Source organism: Triturus cristatus, chromosome 4_2 (assembly GCF_964204655.1).
Source record: "Triturus cristatus chromosome 4_2, aTriCri1.1, whole genome shotgun sequence".
Taxonomy (NCBI): domain Eukaryota; kingdom Metazoa; phylum Chordata; class Amphibia; order Caudata; family Salamandridae; genus Triturus; species Triturus cristatus.
In genome coordinates this window covers 970,066,328-970,083,893 of record NC_140586.1, presented here as the reverse complement: position 1 = coordinate 970,083,893, position 17,566 = coordinate 970,066,328, and the positions used below count along the sequence as shown (strand labels likewise).

Below are 17,566 nucleotides of genomic sequence, written 5' to 3'. Positions count from 1 at the left end.
CTTCTTCTCTGTGTATTCATGTTTGAGTGTATTTAGAATGGTCCGCATGTGCTCACTTTTAGATTTGTGTACATCCAGAGAAAAAACAAGTCATTTTAATTTACCAAGGGAAGAAGAGGTATTATAAGGTGGGTGGAGAGGGGGCGGGGAGCAGGTGGAGACTATACCAAACAAGACTATACATCATCAGTTCCCTCTCTTCAGAGCTACAAGTTGATGGATAGAAGGGTTTTGTTCATCACTATTCTAACTGGATAAACATTGTACTTAAAAGGTGCAGAAAAAGAACTTGCAGAACAGGATTGGCCCAGAAGGCAAACCACAAAGCTGAAACCCGGGTTTACCTGTGATTTTAGACAGTAAGTGATGTTTATTTCACTCTCATCGGAGACGGCTGTTAGAGATTGTAAACTGTAGGCAGTTTGTTTATTTCACTCTCTGAGGAGATAGCTGTGTTAGAGATTGTACACTCCATGCAATATGTGTATTTCACACTCCAAGGAGTCGCCTGTGTTAGAGATTGTGTACTCCAGGCAGTTTGAACACTTCACTCTCTGAGGAGACAGCTGTGTTAAAGATTTTAAACTCCAAGCAGTTTGTTTATTTCACTATCTGAGGATTCTCCTGTGTTAAAGATTGTATACTCCAGGCAGTTTGTTTATTTCACTCTCTGAGGAGTCTCCTGTGTTAAAGATTGTGAACTCCAGTCAGTTTGTTTATTTCACTCTCTGAGGAGTTTCCTGTGTTAAAGATTGTATACTCCAGGCAGTTTGTGTATTTCACTCTCTGAGGAGTTGCCTGTGTTAGATATTGTAAACTCCAGGACGTTTGTGTATTTCACTGTCTGAGGAGACGGCTGTGTTAGAGATTGTAATTTCCAGGCAGAGTGTGTATTACAATCTCTGGGGAGATGGCTGTGTTAGAGATTGTAATTGCCAGGCAGTTTGTGTATTGTACACTCTGAGCAGGCAGCTGTTTTAATGATTGTAAACTCAAGGCAGTTTGTGTATTGTACACTCTGAGCAGGCAGCTGTTTTAATGATTGTAAACTCCAGGCAGTTTTTGTATTGTACACTCTGAGCAGGCAGCTGTTTTAATGATTGTAAACTCCAGGCAGTTTGTGTATTTCACACTCAGAGCAGGCAGCTGTTTTAATGATTGGCAGTTTGCATGTTTCACTCTCTTAGGAGAGGGCTGTGTTAGAGATTGTAAACTCCAGGCAGTATGGGTATTTTACTCTCTATGGAGTCGCCTGTGTTAGAGATTGTAAACTCCAGGCAGTTTGTGTATTTCACTCTCTGAGGAGTCGCCTGTGTTAGAGATTGTAAACTCCAGGCAGTTTTGGTATTTTACTCTCTGAGGAGTCACCTGTGTTAGAGTTTGTAAACTCCAGGCAGTTTGTGTATTTTACTCTCTATGGAGTCTCCTGTGTTAGAGATTGTAAACTCCAGGCAGTTTGTGTATTTTACTCTCTATGGAGTCGCCTGTGTTAGAGATTGTGTACTCCAGGCAGTTTGTGTATTTCCCTCTCTGAGGAGTCACCTGTGTTAGAGATTGTAAACTCCAGGCAGTTTGTGTATTTCACTCTCTGAGGAGTCACCTGTGTTAGAGATTGTAAACTCCAGGCAGTTTGTGTATTTCACTCTCTGAGGAGTCACCTGTGTTAGAGATTGTAAACTTTAGGCAGTGCCTGTATTTCATTTTCTGAGGAGTCACCTGTGTTAGAGATTGTAAACTCCAGGCAGTTTGTGTATTTTACTCTCTGAGGAGTCGCCTCTGTTAGAGATTGTAAGCTCCAGGCAGTTTGTGTATTTTACTCTCTATGGAGTCGCCTGTGTTAGAGATTGTAAACTCCAGGCAGTTTGTGTATTTCACTCTCTGAGGAGTTACCTGTGGTAGAGATTGTAAACTCCAGGCAGTTTGTGTATTTCACTCTCTGAGGAGTCACCTGTGTTAGAGATTGTAAACTCAAGGCAGTTTATGTATTTCACTCTCTGAGGAGTCACCTGTGTTAGAGATTGTAAACTCCAGGCAGTTTGTGTATCAGGAAGGCCGGACGGAATTCTTCACGGAGGCAGAATGAAGTATAATTCCCAATGCCCACCTCCCAGAGCAAGCTGCGTTGATTCAGCGGCTCCAGGCAGGGGGAAAGGGGAGGTGGACAGAAAAGAGACACTCGTGCGGGTCTGGCTCCCTCCTCCTTCATTCAATGATTGTTCAGGAAGACCTAATGCACAGAAGGAGACAAAATTCCATTCAGTAGTCTCTCTATACTACTTTGACAATTTCCTTACTCCCTCTCTTGACTTTTCCCTACCAGATCTTTTGCAGGAGTATTGCCTCTCTTTATTTCCCAGTTCTGTTTAGCACTGGTTAATGTTCTACTGGAAGACCTAATACACACAGAAGACAACTAGGTTAGACTTATACTTTCTACTCTTCTTTCTACTATTCCTTTTCCTTTGCTACTCTCTCTTACCTATTTTCATTGCCTTCCTAGTTTATAACAAAAGTCCGTACTGAAATTCTTGGAACCTACTTAGTTCCTTCTTCCACAACTTGTAGTCTATTGCTGCTTGAAAAGGTAGATGAAAATGATGTCTCTGTGTTCTCTTGCTCTATTGGGTTATGCGCAAAAAGGGACAGGGTAGGGTAGACAGGAGGAAGGAATGAAAAGGAAAATCGCAAGGCAGATAAGGGAAAGAGCAAAAGCAGTTGAGGCAGAAGTTCCGCTGACTGAAGAGATATTGCGCACTAAAGTCTCTCTGCGGTCCGCTTACTTGTCGCTGAGGATTACTCTCCTCTCACCATGAATACTGTAGCCGGTCTCCTTCACTCGACGGTAAGCCTACCGGAGTAAGGAGACCCTGGGTTGCCTCAAGGACTCTCTGGAACTCTGGATAACACGTTGCACTGTTTCTCCTCCCACTCCAGTGCAGCGTCGACCTTCAGACAAAAATAACAATTTAACTCTGACTGAGATTACGAACAATTCGCTCTCAGAAATTTCTCCAAATGCAGTCTGTAGACCGGTGAAGACCAACTAAATGGCTGGGCTAAGAAAACTTCTTCAAGTAGAGGAGCGTGGACTCAAGCTTCCTCACTCGACTATGACTAAATTGAAGTGCGCAGCAAGACGCGCTTCGTGAAGACACAAAGTCTCGTTTCCCGCGAGTCTTCCTAACATAATGGGTTCGTTAGGGAAACTCGGCGGCCATCTTAGAGTGGAGTCCATTGTCTTTAAACACTTGTCCAACAATTGCAGAGGGAGGGCTTTACCAATACCCGACGCAGTCCCACAGAACTGCGCTGCGTGATAATGGTATTCAGATCTTTCCTGACATTGTGTATTTCACTCTCAGAAGAGTCACCTGTGTTAGAGATTGTAAACTCCAGGCAGTGCCCGTATTTCACTCTCTGAGTAGTCACCTGTGTTAGAGATTGTAAAATCCAGGCAGTGCCTGGATTTCATTCTCTGAGGAGTCATCTGTGTTAGAGATTGTAAACTCCAGGCAGTTTGTGTATTTTACTCTCCGAGGAGTCGCCTGTGTTAGAGATTGTAAACTCCAGGCTGTTTGTGTATTTCACTCTCTATGGAGTCGCCTGTGTTAGAGATTGTAAACTCCAGGCAGTTTGTGTATTTCGCTCTCTGAGGAGTCGCCTGTGTTAAAGATTGTAAACTCCAGGCAGTTTCTGGTGTATTTTACTCTCTGTGGTGGGGACAATGTAACAAAGATCCGATGAGAAGTTCAAAATAGTGAGTTTCTTGTTTAGAGAGGACATTAACAGCTTGTTGTTAGTTTATCCATGGAAAAGAGTTGAAGCTGGATGCCCTCATCGACCCCGCTCAAATACTACCTGGGATTGCACCTCCACATGATACTGTGGTGAATCAGACCTTCAAATATGTCTATTTCACAAGATGTTTGTAAAATGTGTTTTTCTCATGTAACTATTTAAGTTGGAGGTTACATGAAGGACCTGTCCTATATTATGTTGATGCCAAGGAACCACTGTTTGTGCTTTATATACAAATGTAATGGTATTTGGTCACAATCTAAAATATTGATTTTATTTGTGATGACTGTATGGTTAGGTCAGAGGATAATGCTAGACTCTAGGCAGAGCAACACTCAAAGTCAAGGAATGTCAGCCTATCAAAGTAGTGTAGCAAGGCAGAAGAGAAGCAGGGGCATACACCAGGAAAGAACAGGCACAAAAAGCACAGGAGCAAGGAAGAGAAGGCAAAGAGACTGATCTACAACTAGGGTTGTTCACAGGTAAGACTAAGATCATCCCACAGCAACAGGGAATGACTACATGCAAAATAAGACAAAGAGTGTGACAGTAAGTGCTTCCTGGAAACCAGATGCCAACACCTGTACAAAGAAATACACTTCCACACAGGTGAGTACAAAATACCTCACTTTCCAGACCCAAGAGGAGAACACAGAGCACGCACTAGAAAGTATTCTAAGAGATGTAGCAAAGGGTGAGAATCATGGCATACAAGGGAAAAAACATAGAATAAATGAGGCAGGACAAGCAGTAGCATTCTAGGAAATGTAACAAGTAAATGACTAGAATTACATGGGAATAAGAGAAACACTGAGTAAAGGAATAAAAATAAAGGGGAAAATCTAGGCAACTGAGGAGAACATATAGGAGTTATGATAAACAAAGGAATTTGCAAAGGGAATTAATAGCAGAAACAGAAGAAACAAACTAAGAACAATTAGAAAGGAAGCAAGCCAGGGGCTTCACCTGACTGAAGAATAAAGGTAGACAAAGGAGTAAAGCAAAAACAAGACAAAGGTGAGACAATTCTGTAAAATGTGACACTGGAACAAGGCTCTGGTTAAAGCAAAAAACTGAACAGGAAAGCATGCAATAAGAGGTCTGGTACACAGAGGATCCAAATTCAAGCCAGAGCCCTGCAGTCAACCATCACGGCCCAAAGCCACGGGCTGTGGGGATTGGCTGCCTGCTATGGATTGGGGATCAACAGGGGTCTGGGCACAGAGCCTGGCTAGAGGACAGGTCCTGTGTCTAACCTACTGTGGCACCTGGAAAAATGCTGTGCACAGCGGGTGATTGGAAGCCTGGAGGGGATGAGCACAAGTTCCCCCAGAGGTTTGCATGAATGTTAAACTTTAAACATGATTAAAAACACAGAAATGCTCTGAAAAAAGACGTTATACTAAGGAATGGAATAAGATCTTAAAATATATTAAAAACTGAAATTTTCTGCATAAAACAAAGGCTAAAGTGATGTTATAGTTAGGTGTTTGAATCAGATTTGGAGACCAAAAAAACACTGCTATCTGCCAGTTATAGTTAAGTGAACGAACTATAACTGCACCCCCATCAGCCCCTGCTTGTGAACTCACACATTACATCACTCTAGACATGTTGAATGATATCATTGATGATATCACTGATGACATCGTCCAGTCTTTGTGACGGTGTGCAATAAATAAAGTTTGTGGACTTGAAGAAATCCAACAAGCTAAATGTGGACTCAATGTTCTATCATCAATCGAGTGATAATGGACATAATATTTGACAGGTGGTAGCCAAATAATATATCTGTCAAGCCCTCTTTTTACTGTCATTCATCAACTTAAATTATGAAATTCCTCAATAGACTTTAATGGGGTCTCCCATTTTTAAACCTTGGACACCATACAAAAAAGAGTTTGAAATCCATTCATCTTAACAGGATCACCCTTCAGGCTTCATAGTTCCTCTCATTTTAAGTCAAGAGATTAACAAGCATGGGGACATGTCTGGAACCCTGAAGATGGTGCGCTGTGTGCAGTGCCGGCCCATGAGGCCTGGTACCAGCACTTTCCTGTAGTTTCTAGAGCATGACAGGCAGGATCAGGCGGAACAAGTGAGGAGAACCACAGGGCCTGCTGGGATTGTCATGGGGAGACAAATACCATTATCCATCTGATGTGCTGCTTGGAGCGAGTTTGATGACCAAGATGGTGGACGGGCATTGATAACAGCACTTGCCAAGATGGCTGCAAAGCAAACAGGCTGTGATCCTTTAGGCCACTGGACCCACCAACAGACTGGGTCCAACACACCACAGCTGGTAACAGCACCATCTCAGCGGGTCCTTTAATTCCCATTCGGGAGCGAAGGAGCACAGAGGTGGAGTTCAATCTTGAAAGTTTCCTGTGAAGGCCGTCAAAACAATCACTGGGCAGATGTGTAAGGCACTAATTAGAAACTTTTAAAAATCTGTGGAAGAACCCTATGCATGTGAAGCAAAGTAAAGACATAAGAACTTGATGTGGCTCAAGGAGGGATCCGGTGTTTGGGCGGTGTTGGCCTCTGTACACCTCTCGCTTTCTCAGTCATTTATACTGAAGGTAGCAGTAACAGAGCCACCATCAGAGCGGTACCAGTGTGAGAGACAGGCTGACCTTGTGGTGAGGGGACAATCATGATTTGGGACAAGGAGTAAAAATAAAATGAGCACAGTCACAAATTGGAAAGGTGTGCGTTCCAGAGTGGAAATATCATGCATGACAAAGAAATGGGAGGACCTTCCGGGCAAGTGGACAGTGAGGAACAAGATCTTGACTCATGGAACTGCTGCTGGCAATTAGAGAGTCCAGATAAACCCTGGAAAATAAACTCGGCATAGTGACAGTGAGCATTAACTGGCTCCGGACAGATTTCAGGAAAATTGCAGCAAGAGTCTCCATGGTGGAGAGCATGTACAACAAGCAAACTGAATACATTCGAATACTGCATATGGAAGAGAGACAACTTAAGGATATTCCCATCGCTCCACACTAGGGTGGAAGATGTTGCGTGGAGATCCAGCCATAACAACATATGGATGGTGAGCTTGTCCGAAAAAGTTGGGACATAAAAGTAGAAAGCTTCATCAAGAACTTTGTACACACAATAAAAAAATCAAAAGACCTACCTACACACTTCATAATAAAATGCTTCCACCAAGCAGGAAAATTGCGTATCGGGGCACCTAAAGTAACTTTTTGTGTAATCCAAGAGCAGTCCAGAAGTATATGTATTTAATGTTTAATGCTGATTAGTATTAAGAAGACACATTTTCTTTCTGATGTAGAACTGTGTATCTGACAACCAACACATGCTTTATCCTTAGGACTTTGCTTTATCACGGTTGAAAAAAGTCCCATCAAAAAGTATTATTGGACCAGCAAAAGTTGTTCAAAGTAGTTATGCTATGTAGAGTAACATATCCAATATTTTAAGAAACCGCACAGCTGCCGGTGTATGTGACAGAATTCAAGAGGACTCTAGTGAAAGTCAAAAGACTCTGGGGCATATCAGCAACAACTGGCGATAATTATCGCTAAGCGCACTTAGCTCTAGGATAATTATCGCCGGCTAGCGTGGATGTTTATCGCTGAGATAGCGTGCTATTAGCAACGCTTATCTCAAAAGCGATAAAAATCGTCACGCTAACTGCCTAAGGTGAGATTATCGCTGGAAACCCAGCGATAATCTCACGAAGTGTGGCGTTAGCTTGCTGATAGGGACTCACAAATGTAGCCATGATATCCACCTTCCATAGGATATCATGGCTAAGTCAGTCCTGAAGCAGGCGTAAGGAAAGTAGCGATAACAGGGGTTATCGCTACTTTTCTTGCCGCTATGCTTCATAGCATGGGGCTTGATGATAGGAGAAATGTCGCTTAGCGACATTTCTCCTGTCATGTCAGGTCAGGAACGCCCACTTTGCATCTCATTAGAGATGCAAAGCTGGGCGTTAAGAATTCCCACGCTAACGCAAGTTTTCACGCGTTAGCGTGAGCTTGCTGATTAGGCAATAAAACTATCGCCGCTTTTCGGCCGAAAACGGCCGCAAAAGCGGCGATAATTCTATTGCCTTGCCTTGCTGATATGGCCCTCTGTACATTACCTTGGAGGGTTTGGTTTGTCTAGTGCCCATAAGGCTAAGAAAACCACTGCACATTAATATTAGTGAATATTAGGAGAGGCCACAAGTCTGTGTATCTTTGTGTTCAGAAGGAAAAGCTTAAAAGGAGTCTGCGCCAGGAACCCGAAAAAACCTGTGAAAGAATCACAGCCCAAAATAGCATGTATTCTGAACTTCAGAGACTGGGGTACAATCATCCTAACGGGGCACCTGGGTGACCTACTACAGCCTGAGCATCATTCCATTTTGAGCTTTCCGGATTATATTTAAGAATCACAAGCTAGGTGAATATCTTTTGATAATGTAACAGCACTTGCCGATGATTTTCCCTGTCAAACTTAAATTTTAGTCAAATGAAAATCTTGGTTCTCTGCTCCTCAGCAGGCCTGGGTGGAGTTTGCACATCCGTACTATGCGGAACTCCTCGAAGTTGGAAAAAAACTCTACCACGCTACGCTGAGTTCTGAAATCGGATGGAGTTCCCTTGTCACACCCGTTCACGTGATGTTTACACCATACATCAACCTGAAGTGCGTTCTCGGGTGGAAATATCGTGTGAACTGCACAAAGCAGTTTGGATGGGCACGGCCATCTTGTTTCTCACTGTGTTTATGGTGCTGGAGTCTATTTTTTCATCCTTTCTCAATCTATTTAATCATTGTCTTATAAAACCTTTTCCCCTCATTTTATTTATTATCCTATTTTTTGTCTTTGTGAGTCTCTATTTTACATTTTTTGTACTTTTTGCTTTACTCCTTATTCTTTCCTTACTTCCTTCTTTTTCCTGTTTCTTTTTTCCCCTCTCCATACCCCCAGCACCATGGCCGAGCAGGTTGCAAAAAATAGAGCAGAAGCCGCCTTCTTTTCCTTGTTTTCAGAGGTGGAGGGGGAAGCTCCAGCTCCCCTCCACCCTGATAGCAGGCGACGAGCATGGGTCCAGGAAAGTACTCACAGAGCACCAGCAGTGTACCGCTGCTCTCAGGTCTGGCTCACCCAGCAGCAGCTGATGCTCCTGTGGTCCGACTTCCTGGACCCAGACCAGGACCTGCTGGACCTACTAGGAGTGGAGGTTGCGGGACTCGGTGAGTAATTATTAATATTATTATTACTTGTCTTATATGGTTTTGGTAACATTATTTCCCAAATAGCAAGCATGCTGCTCACTCGCTCGTACTTGTTGGTGCTCGCTTGTGCTGATTCGGTAAGAAGTAATGCAGAGACTCTTTTGTCCTGTCACTAAGATAGTGGTAGTTAGTATTAGTAATTTAGTGGTGCGTGTTCTTTCACTTCAGTTCTTAAAGACTTTTTTTTTGTAGCTTGTACAATGTCAAGCAACCAGTTTGGTAAAAAATGCTAACTCCGTGGATTGGCCCGTCAGAGGGAGTTGAGAGATTGCGAATTAAATGAGAAACAAACATCAATTGTTACAATTATAAGTCATTTCAAAATCTCGTTTACTATGGGCCAGATGTCCGATCTGTTTTTGCGTGCGCAAACGGGTTTGGGACCCGTTTGCGCACACACAAACGTACATGGCCATGTCCAAACACTGTTTTGTGAGTCGCAAAAAGTTGCGACTCACAAAATAGTGTTTTGCGACTTGCTATTAGGAAGGGGCGTTCCCTTCCTAATAGCGAGTCTCTAGCCATCTATGAATGTTTTGCGACTGCAATTGCGGTTGCAAAACCTTCGCAATTTACCACCTTCTTCAAGAGGGGGGTAATGGAGTCGCAAATGGGAAGGGGTGGCCAGGGGACCCCTTCCCCTTTGTGACTGGCTTTCAAAGTATTTTGCGACCCTATTGGGAATCGCAATCAGTGCCACTGACACTGTTGTACATTGCAAATGGCGACTTGCGATTTGTGACTCGCAATTGAGCACAAATTGCGAGTCGAAATTTGGAATGGCCTTACATCTGGCCCTAAATCTGGAATAGGGCTAGGGAAGTTTAGGAAATTTGGAATAGGATAGGACGGTCCACATTACTACCATTCGATCTGATTTAGAAAAGATAAATGTTATTGCAATTGACTTTTCCTGCCCAAAAATATTTTTGGAGAGATTATTTGATTTACCACCAATCATTTTTCGTCTCTTTAATTATGTCTTACATCAACATCCAGGGTCAAGAGGTCATCAGAGGCGGGTGCAGGAGCTGGAGGGCCCTTCCAGGAAGCACGCTCCTCAGCTGATGGCTCTGCTGGCCCCAGTGAGTCCTCCTGTTGTTAACATCAATATTTATTTATTCCCGAACTTTCACCGCTCCTCATTTTAAATGATTATTTCCACCCATTTCCTATTTTGTTTTCCAAAGCCTCTTTGATGTATCCATTTCTAAATTCTTGCTAATCCTGCATTATCCGATTTACTAACTTTCTATCTTTCAAGTTTCTGTACTTTACTTCTGTCTCTACCTTTCTGTCTTCTTCTTTATCAGCCAACTTTCGCTCTCTCCTTATGTATTTAGTGGACTGCCCAGTGCTGCCACTGTAAGACTCAGAGAGCCCATCGGTCACAAACTAATGCTCTGCTGCGAAGGTTGCATGCCCAGGTAAGGAATTCTATGCATGTTTGTTGAAATGAGAAGGCTTTCTTTTGCTTGCTCATGTTCAATCAGTAAAACAAAAGAAAGGGCATGATCACTTTGGACACTCAAAGGTTGTGTATCAGCAGCAGTTGGTGATGACCGTGCAGTCTTCCAACATTTTATTTCTTTTCAAAAACTCAGATTCATCAATAGCTTTGCCACTCCGTTACGGTTTGTCTTGAGGCTTTTCAAAAACTGCGACCGACAAAATGCCCAATCTGATATTTTCGATAGAAGATACTATAACCAAATTGTAGTGATGTGTGTGGCTGTATTTTGCTTTTCTGACATCTAAGAAATGTGTAATGTTTTTTTTTGAGCCACATCGACCACCAGTGTCGTGGCCTGCAGTGATGGCGACAGACAAGCAGCAGATGCAGCAGTGGTAGAAGAGGGTGGGCCAGCGACAGCGGCGGGCGGTGGCGAGTCATATTGCTTTCTTTTTGACACTTAATTATATACACACTGCAAGGATGCACTGTTGACTTGTGAACAATTGAACACTCCCCTCTTCAGCATATAGAGTGGGAGTTGAGTAATTCACTTTTCTACCTGAAAATCAGCAGACAACTTTCATAAAGACCTTAAATTATGATGGGTTGATGGAAAGGGAATGAAGGATGGAAGGAGAAAGGACGAGGGAAATGTAATATGATTGTAAGAGAAGGATGCATGGGTGAAAGGATGCATATAGGTGGCTGAGAGGATGCATGCATGGGTAAGGGATGGATGAAAGGGTATACAGGTGAAAGGATGCCTGCATGGGGGGTTGAAAGTGTATGGGTGAAAGCATGCCTACCTGGGTGGGTGAAATAAATCCTTGGGTGGGTTTGATGGGTAAAAGGATGCATGGGTGGGTAAATGTATGTTAGTGAAAGGTTTGTTGAGACTGAGAGCATTGTTTGGATGGATAGGTATATGGATGGATGGATGATTTTCAATGGTGAAGACTGGATTGAGAGAATATACAACTTAAAAGGTGAGTAGCAAAGCCAAGGGTGAAGAATAATAATACTAGAAGAACAATGTAATGATGATTGGAAAAATCCTTGGAATTAAGAAAAAACAATGGACTAGGGTGATCCTCTGGAGTGGTGTTCTTCTCGCCTTTACTTGCTTGGAATGGTGACATCCATGGTGACCTAAGGGCTGCATGGTTACATCGGCGGCACTGCATTGTTGGCTGTGCAATGTGCGTCTGCCTCAATAATGTGTAGGCCTATTTACAAAATTCATGGCAATGTGAAAAATTGTTGTGCTTCCCTTCACTCTCAGTGCCCACTCAGTCACTTCCTAGAACATAACTCCTTTCCTAAGTTTCTTCTGTCCTAGTCTTCCGTAAAATTTGAAAGAAAATTCTTTCCATGCACCACTTTTCTCTGGCCAAGTGATATATTTTATTATGGCTTCCATGATGGATTATGTCCGCTCAAGTATTTCCCTTTCAACATTTGACAAACAAAGCGACTCACTACTAGCCAAAGCTTAGGCACGTGATGATTGATGATGATTAGTGAAATGTCCACCTACCCAGCTTAATCCCTCTTTCTGATCCACAGCAGAGTACGGCCATAATTCTTTTCCTTACTGCCAAGCAAATCTATTTTGTTGGAAAAAAGTAGTTCCCAGTATGTTACTGTTCCTAGCCAGAGTACCCACACTCCACCAGGTGTTGGCATAGATCTGGAAAACAGGGACTTAAAATATGCTCTTCAACAATTGCATCGCACAGTCCCATAAAGGTGTCAACCAAGGTACTCTATGCCTCACCATCTAGTGCCTCACACAAGTACCCCAAATCATTCTTCTGAGACGGGCAAGACAGTTTCTGTCACTCAACCCATACTCTTCTGGGCAGTCTCCGCACTCACATACCAGGACTTCTACCATGGGGGATTCCTTCTCCCTGCACCTCTCATCTAGAGTCAGTAGAGTGTCCCTCCCACCACTAGTAATATGATCTCCTGTGCCAGTTCCCCAATCCACCTCAGGGACACTGTACACCACTGGAGCTACCTCATAAACCTGACCCACTGGTGTGTGTCAACCCCCTCCTTCGAGTCAGGTGCCACATCTCTGTGTGTCTGTACTTTTCCCTCAGCACTAAATAACATAATTTTGCTGCCACCACATGAGCTGTGCTTTACCTCCAGCCCAGCCTAGCTCACTTCTTGAGCTACACACACTTCGTTTTCTTGGGCTAAGGCCCTGTTGGTCTCAGCCCTCTTGAGTTCTCGGTCGAACTCTCTGACCCTCTGCTCAACAGCTAGAAGACACTTCTTTTTATCTGGTTCCCCCTCACTGTCAGAGAAGTCCTCCTCCTCAGAATCATCCAGTAGTGAAGCTTCCCAAAGTGTGACCTCATAAGCATACAGGCGGGCCTCAATATCCCTCCTTGTGGATCCTCTCTCCACAGACAGCCCCTTTTCCTTGCAAAAAGCTTTCATCTCCTCCAACGTGTAGATGTATTGGTGAAAAAAGTTGATTTCCATTTTGTTAAGACTTCCCAGGTGCAACAACTAACCAGAGTCTCAGTAACACAAACAATTCCAGGGGTACACCAAAACCATAAAAATAAGTATATGGTTGCGTAATGGTCTGCACTATCATAGTAGTGTACAACAACCATTGTATGTAAGACACAAATGCAAGTCTTAATCCCACCGCTGATCATCAATGTTAGAAATGGGGTCTCTAGTTGGAAGAGGTAGTAACCTTTGTCAAAGTACTGATCCTTCTTCCTAGTCAGGGTAAGGGGAAGCACTTCAGAAATAACCCCTACTCACCCCCTTGGTAGCTTGGCATTAGCAGACATGCTTATATCAGAGGCAGTGTGTAAAGCATTTGTGCATGCATTCAGTTACACAGTGAAAACACTACAAATTGACACACCAGTTTAGAAAAATAGAAAATTTTATCTAAACTCAAACAAGACCAAAACGACAAAAATCCACAATACAGTATCAAAAAAATAAGCAGGTTGCAAGAATAAATTCAATCTATAGTTCTTTGAAGCTCGTAGCTCCAATGCACAGAATCCAACAGTTCAGACTGACCATGTCGGCCAGAGGTGTCAGAAGACCAGGAAACAGTACCTTTTGTGTTGCGGCCGACACGTTGGTGGGGGCCGGTCTTGGTAGTCCGTCCTGGTCGCGATCCGAACTGAAGCAGTGCGGCTTGCAGTGCCCTCAAGGCGGGGTGCAGGCAGAGGCTTGGTGACGGTCGTCCAACAGCATCGGTGAGACCAGGGCTATGCTGTGGAGTGAGGCGAAGCTAGTTGCGGTGCTGTCAGATCGTGGTGCCATGACGAGTCAGTCACAGAAAGTTTGCATTGGTCGGCCCAGGTGGGCTGAGGCGGTGCGTCGTGTGACTCATTAGAAGTGTCCACAGCCACAAGTTGGTCACGAATGTTGAAGACAGCAGGTAGTTACGGAGTCCTTGAGACTGGGGTGGAGGTGTGAAGAGAGGCGGTGTGAGTGCTATGCCCAGAGGTCGTGGTGTAAGCAGAGACTCAGTAATGGTTGCAGTCATTGTTTGTGAGACCAGGGCTGCGGTGCGGGATGCGGCGGGGTGCTCTGCGGTGGCTTCAGCACACGGAGCCAGCGAAGGAGTCGGTGATGGAGTCGGCTTCCTCTGTGGCAAGTGAAAACGCAGAAGTGGTACCCAGAGGTTGCTGAAGTCTTTGCAGTGCCTGAGACTTCAGAACAGAAGGCAAGCTCTACGTTAAGCCCTTAGACATCTTCTTCGAGCAGGATAAACAGCACACAGCAAAGGCTTTGTCCTGTCCTTGTAAGAAACAGATACTGGAGGCCAACCCCTCACAGCACGCAGCACAGGGGCAGTAGTTTCTCCAGCTCTTCTCCTTGGCATAGTTTCCTCTTGAAGCCAGAAATGATCTAAAGGTCTGGGCCCCGATATTTATACGACATTTTACTTTGTTCTCTTGTGGTAGAGGGCTCGGAGCCCAGTCCAAACCAGTTCTGTCATCACTGGTGCAGGTTCCTGGCAGGAGGTGGAGACAGCATTGTTCAGGGCAGACCAGGCCTATTCAGGTACAGAGAAATCTCCTCTCACTACTCTAAATGCAGCCCATGTCTATTCAGCCCAGCCCTGACTCATACAGAAAAGGCAGGTCACACCTCAACCCCTCCCAGTGGCTGTCTGAAGACAATTCACATCCACAGTCTATGTCACTCCAAAACCAGACAGTCAATTCACAAACCAAAGGAGGCACAGAGGATAGTTGAGCAAGAAAATACCCACTTTCGAAAAGATGCAATTTTACATTCTTAGTTCAGGCACCCCCAACTCCAACTTTCTATCTTGTTTCCATGGGGAGTTATACTTAAAAGGTTTTATAAGTAAATCCCCATTCTATCCTATGGGACAGATAGCCCTTCCATAGTGAAACATGAAATTCACTGTAATTCACACACACCAGTTTATGTCCTGCCTTTAGGCTACACAGCACACTGCCCATTAGGGTACCTTGGGTCTACCTTAGAGGTGACTTACATGTAAGAAAAGGGAGAGTTAGGGCCTTGCAAGTGGGTACACTTGCCAGTTCGACATGGCAGTGTAAAACTGTCGGCAGACACTGCAGTGGCAAGTCTGATATACCTTTGAAAGGCTGCTTGTGTGGGTGGCACAATCAGTGCTGCAGCCCCACTAGCAGCATTTGACTTACAGGCCCTGGGCACACGTAGTGTACACACACAGTGCACTGTACTAGGGGCTTAGTAGTAAGTCAAATTAGCCAACCATGGAAACACCAATCCTTTATAGCAATTTACACAGAGATCATATGCACTTTAGCACTGATCAACAGTAGTAAAGTGCCCAGAGTCCTGAAACCAACAAAAACAGTGTAAAAAACAGGAGGTCCAAAAGCAAAAAGTCGGTCATTAACCCGCTGGAGAAGCCAGGTCTAACAGGGCACTTGTTTGGATTTTCTTTATGGACAATTTAGTTTTTGAACATTACTTTGGACACTACTTGGGACATTGGTTGGGGACAGGGAGAGCAGTGGGCCAGTTGTGGCTTTAGTTTAGATTTGTTAGGATAATACATTTTTTGTAGTTTTATAGTATGATTTTCATCTTTTTTTGGTGTTATTGTTTTACTTTGCCCAACTGCCTTTGCCGCAGCCCATTTTTATAATCTGCTGATAATGTAACTACACAATAGTTATGCAGTACCCTCCCTTGTACTACTACTCTCTCTTCCTAGTCTCTGCAGTCTGCACCTATATTGACCCTTAAGGACGCGGAGTAGTAATAGCAGCATGCTAGTGCCACAACAGTGAAGGCATCAGAAGCAAGGTCCTACTCCCTCCGAGTTTAACTAAAACTGTAGGATACGGACTAATTATCACAGGTAACTAACGACATTGAAATACAAACTCAGTTAATACCACTATTATAAGCAAGCTTCAAAAGAAATTCAAGACAGTCCCCAGACTAGACTACTAGTACACCAGAAGAGAGGCGATAGAGAAAATATTGTAAGCAATGCTAAATTGAATTATTCAGAACAATGGTGAGCTAGTAAAAGTTCCAAAATGAAGTTGATTTAAACTACGAAGTGGACAAGGGTCAGCTTTGACACAATACAGTGCCTGAATGATGATGCTGTCAATGATATTAACTAAAGTATGTCTTCGTGTGCCCTCTGAAAATATCAAACACTGCTTTTGTGTGTTTGGGTAAATAATAAATATGGCCAGTGTGGACCATACCCACACCCGCGTATGTATGGAGCGTACCCCCACCCCAACAGTGTATGTACGGACCGTACCCTCACCCGCGTATGTATGGAGAGTACCCCCACCCCAACAGTGTATGTACGGACCGTACCCACACCCGCGTATGTATGGAGCGTACCCCCACCCCAACAGTGTATGTACGGACCGTACCCACACCCGTGTATGAATGGACCGTACCCACACCCACGTATGTATGGAGCATACCCCCACCCCAACAGTGTATGTACGGACCATACCCCCACCCATGTATGAATGGACCGTACCCACACCCGCGTATGTATGGAGCGTACCCCCACCCCAACAGTGTATGTACGGACCGTACCCTCACCCGCGTATGTATGGAGCGTACCCCCACCCCAACAGTGTATGTACGGACCGTACCCACACCCGCGTATGTATGGAGCGTACCCCCACCCCAACAGTGTATGTACGGACCGTACCCCCACCCGTGTATGAATGGACCGTACCCACACCCGCGTATGTATGGAATGTACCCCCACCCCAACAGTGTATGTACGGACCATACACCCACCCGTGTATGTACGGACTGTACCCACACCCGCGTATGTATGGAGCGTACCCCCACCCCAACAGTGTATGTACGGACCGTACCCCCACCCGTGTATGAATGGACCGTACCCACACCCGCGTATGTATGGAACGTACCCCCACCCCAACAGTGTATGTACAGACCGTACCCCCACCCGTGTATGTGCGGACCGTACCCACACCCGCGTATGTATGGAGCGTACCCCCACCCCAACAGTGTATGTACGGACTGTACCCCCACCCGTGTATGTACGGACCGTACCCACACCCGCGTATGTATGGAGGGTACCCCCACCCGAACAGTGTATGAATGGAGCGTACATGGCCAGACGCAGGAGGGGTGGGTGCAGAGTCCTCCCAGCAGTGCCCAGACACAGGAGGGGTGGGTGCAGAGTCCTCCCAGCAGTGCCCAGACACAGGAGGGGTGGGTGCAGAGTCCTCACAGCAGTGCCCAGACACCGGAGGGGTGGGTGCAGAGTCCTCACAGCAGTGCCCAGACACAGGAGGGGTGGGTGCAAAGTCCTCCCAGAAGTGCCCAGACACAGGAGGGGTGGGTGCAGAGTCCTCCCAGCAGTGCCCAGACACAGGAGGGGTGGGTGCAGAGTCCTCACAGCAGTGCCCAGACACAGGAGGGGTGGGTGCAGAGTCCTCACAGCAGTGCCCAGACACAGGAGGGGTGGGTGCAGAGTCCTCCCAGCAGTGCCCAGACACAGGAGGGGTG

The 17,566-nt window shown here is 45.0% G+C and overlaps 1 protein-coding gene across 1 annotated transcript in view; it reads left to right on the top strand.

The window, feature by feature from the left end:
• The first annotated feature begins 202 nt into the window (after positions 1 to 202).
• Positions 203 to 17,566, top strand: part of LOC146839176 (CD5 antigen-like) — a 612,478-nt gene continuing 595,114 nt past the window's right edge. The window contains exon 1 of the mRNA XM_085603205.1: positions 203 to 359. The gene's annotated coding sequence lies outside the window, so the exon portion shown is untranslated. The remainder of the gene's footprint in view (positions 360 to 17,566) is intronic.